Genomic DNA, 3,985 nt, shown 5'->3' with positions numbered 1-3,985 from the left:
TTGTAGAAGTCTAACAGTAGTCCTATCCCTTATTTCTGTTCATTAAAACCATTCCCCACCTTGTATTTATGTAGTTATATTTTACAGAAATGCAAAGCTCATTGAAGTTAAATGTCCCAAGATTCCCTGACTGTTCTAAAATCTAAGCAGATCTGGACAAGAAAGCTTTGGAAAGATCAGGAACTCATGGAGCTACATTTCCTCACCGGTTCAGAAGCTGAAGAAAAGACGAACCCACTGGGGATTGAACTGAATAAGTTGACGTGTGACTTTATCACCATACACACACTCTTTTCAGTGTTTTACTTTTTCACAAACAAATTTTTTTCAAAGATTTTCATTTTTCATTCCTGTGTGTTGTACACCGTATAAATTGTACTGGGATCTTTGTATATTGTCTGTAACCTTTATGGCTATATTTCTTTTTAAAGAATAGATATATTTTGTTTTTCAAACTCTCAACAAGATCAACAATCCTTTTCGGAATCAAAGTTGGAAATAAGGTAAAAATCTTTAAACCCCACTGGGGTTTATGTCAACAATGACAGTACGCATCCTTAAATTTGTGCCCATATTCCTAAAATACCAGCAGCATCCACATCTTTCTCTTTCTGATTCCCTTTCAAAGGCGCTGGTGTGACATTCATTAGGTGACTTTCAGATGTGTCTTAGATAAATGCTACGTGCTTACTTTTTATCTTTAAAACAACCTTAAAGCCAGTCAGAAAGCTGTATCTCTGTTAATCTGGAGAAATTGAGTCAATACCCTCTAAGAACCTGTCATAATACATGGCTTTAAAAACAATAAGCATTTCCAAAATTCTAAATTAAAGCCAAAATAAGGTAATAAAGGCAGGAATTACATGGGATACTCTTAGTGTGGACCAGCACGCTGCACACAGGAAAAATGCTTTACAGATGAGGCAACAACAGAAGAAAAGAAAATACAGTTAATATCAACTTATTCCATTTCATCCACAAAATGAGACAGAATAACCTCAATTTAGAGATGCTATTTGCAAAGGTCTGAACAATTCTATGGATTTGAGTCTGCTACTTCAAACCCGAGTCACAAATAACATCCAGCTTTTTATAAAAATATCAGTTTGCAGGTGATATGTGGCAGAGAACCTTCCTTCTCTTGTGACTGTCTGTTGGGGACAGTAGTTCACGTTCACTAATAGAAAATAAACTGTCCTGGGGCACATGAAAAACATAATGGAAACGCTGTTCTTTTCCCTTTTAACAACTTTTTCCTCAAATGGAGTTGACACTTGTAATAAAAATGTAAACACAATTCTCCTGGTCTTTCTCTGTGTGTGTGTGTGTGTGTGTGTGTGTGTGTGTGTGTGTGTGTGTGTGTGTGTGTAATTTGCCTGCTTTTACTGCAGGCAACTATAGGCGACTCAGAGCAATAGACTGGAAGTAGACCGGTCATGGCTGAGAGGTTTAATCTATTTGGTTTGTCATTATGCATACATACTATCTGGAACAGGGTATACATTTTGTGCTCAATTAAAACCGAGAGCTGAACAATTACACATTAATGAACAAACATGATTTGGACAATATTAATGTCAGCAGCTGCGTGGGATGGATTCATGTGCATTCATACCTCATGGTTGCATGTTCCACTAATAAAACAGACAGTGTTATGCAACCCTGCAGGGAGGAGAGAGACATTGGTAAAACTGCATTTAGAATCATTTTATATATGTTGATTTTATACATGCATTGTGTAAACGTTTTTTTTATTTCTGAAATAGGGTGACAAAAGTGTAATTACTTTCCTCACCCAAGTGATGAAAAGGTTTCTCTGGTTCCTGTGTAAATTAAACTTGTGGCTTATTATAGGCTTGTGAAGAACAAGGTTTTTGCAAATGTGGATCAGAACAGGGGATTAAGGGAATTTAACAATTAACATATAACATATTAGTAAGTGAGCTTTAGGGATGCTGATGGGCAGATTGACAGAGCCAGGCTGGCTGTTTCTGCCTGTTTCCAGTTTTTACGCTAAGCTAACGTAGCCATCAACTAACTGTAGCTTCCTCCTTCCATATGGTTTCGTTCTTCTTATCATGCTCTCAGCAAGAAAGAAAATAGCCTATGTGTGTAAAAATGGCAAAATGTTAGGACAAGGAAGCATCATTAAAATTACATGTGATTATAAAGAAATATTCAGATGAATGTACCCTTTACTGTTTTAGGACTTGGCCTTCACAACACTATTAGCTACATTCATCAGTGGTGGAAGTAACAAATTATATCTACTCTCAGTGTAAAAAACATGTGTAGGCCTACTTGTACTTTGTTGAGTCTTTGTTCAGTACTTCTAATTCAAGTATTGTACCTTGTAAGTTATGGTTGACAATATTGCATCTTGTTGTTGCTAAAAAGGTTTTGTCTAACTTACTTAAGAAGTCATTCCATGCACCGCCCAGCCAGCATGATAATTGATGCAAATCAAACACACCCATGATTTTGCTTCACCAACAGGTTGTGGACATTTTAGCATTTACCCACGCGGCGCCAAATGTTTGAAACTTTAAGGTGTGCAGGGGGACAGAGTCTGAGCGGACTGCTTACACGGGGACACAGTGGTTTTTGGGGACTGGTTATATGATGCTTTGAGGATGAACGAGCAGAGAAGTTGAACCTGGCTGGAGCACTTTGTGGAAGACATGTTGGGGTTTGCACACAAAACGCTGTTCAGACAGGTGAATACAATAACACACTCATTCACTGTTACTCATTATACAGATTAGAGCTTTGCCTGGTAACTGTGTTTCCATGATTAGCATTTCAAACAGTCCTTGTTTTGCATCAGAACTTCATGCTTGTGTGCTTGCCATCACAGCCTTGCAGGTGGTGGCCTGCCCAAGCACTGAAGAGATGAAAAGCTGAGTGTGTGTGTGTGTGTGTTTGTGTGTGTGTGAAAACTGTGGGCTGCAGTATATATTGATGACACATCTCTGTGTTTTGTCTGCCTTGGTGATGTTTTATTCTGCTGTTGTTTCTGTAAGGAGCGTCAGGTTATTTAACTTGTGAGGCTCAGTAAGACTTGTTGCACTCACCGTGGTGTCCATTGGGCTTTTAATGAATTGTCTGTCAGTTTTCAATTGTCTGAGTTGTCTAGCTAGGCTGTACTGACAAAGACCATTGTCTTAATTAGAATAGATAATCAGCTGCATGCACAGGCAGCAAAATGTCCTTAAATCTATTTGCATTAAATGCGATATTATCTTGGAGCCTAAAGAAGTTCTTTAATTTAACAGTTTGTGTGTGTGTGTGTGTGTGTGTATGTGTGTGTGCTTCTCTATCATAAAATGTGTTTGGTTTGCCTTAAATACATTTGAACTCACTTGCATACCTTTTTTTTCACACGTTTACTCGAGTAAGATATTCTAGTACCCTTTCCATACTCTTTCAGTATAAATAGTATTACATTTCTATTCATATTCACATGATATAACAGTTTCAGTATTAGTGTGTGCAATGTACTGTTTGTGGGGATTTTCATCTATATTGTACAGTGTCTTAAAGTGAACGGGAATTTGTAAAAGCGACACCTCCTAAAATAGCAAAAAAAGAAACTATCAGTGTGTAACATGTAAATCAGGTTTACAATGCTGGCACAGCTGTAGCGGTACGGACTAAAAGATTTTCTTCTAGAGTCTCTCAAATGTATATTTAACCATTACACCAGTTGTCTTAGTTTATTGTGATGTGAAAAACTTGCTGTCTATCCTTTTATTTGCAAGTTCTCTCACTTAGAAATCATGGAGGGGTCTGAAATTGTTATCATGTCCACTGTGAGAGACATAATCTAAAAACAAATCCAGAAATCACAATGTTTAATTTTTTTAACTATTTATTTGTAAGATACAGCTGCAAACAAGTATATGACCACCTGTCTATCAGCTACAATTCTGACCCTCAAAGACCTGTTAGTCTGCCTTTAAAATGTCCACCTCCACTCCATTTA

General features: G+C 37.4%; 1 protein-coding gene across 1 annotated transcript in view; it reads right to left on the bottom strand.

Annotated features, from left to right (window-relative positions):
* Positions 1–3,526: 3,526 nt before the first annotated feature.
* The window catches only part of LOC117948148 (chemokine-like protein TAFA-1), a 31,700-nt gene continuing 31,241 nt past the window's right edge, over positions 3,527–3,985 (bottom strand). Inside the window, exon 7 of the mRNA XM_034877654.1 lies at positions 3,527–3,536. The gene's annotated coding sequence lies outside the window, so the exon portion shown is untranslated. The remainder of the gene's footprint in view (positions 3,537–3,985) is intronic.

Source organism: Etheostoma cragini, chromosome 7 (assembly GCF_013103735.1).
Source record: "Etheostoma cragini isolate CJK2018 chromosome 7, CSU_Ecrag_1.0, whole genome shotgun sequence".
Lineage (NCBI taxonomy): Eukaryota > Metazoa > Chordata > Actinopteri > Perciformes > Percidae > Etheostoma > Etheostoma cragini.
This window is presented reverse-complemented; position numbering and strand designations above follow the sequence as displayed.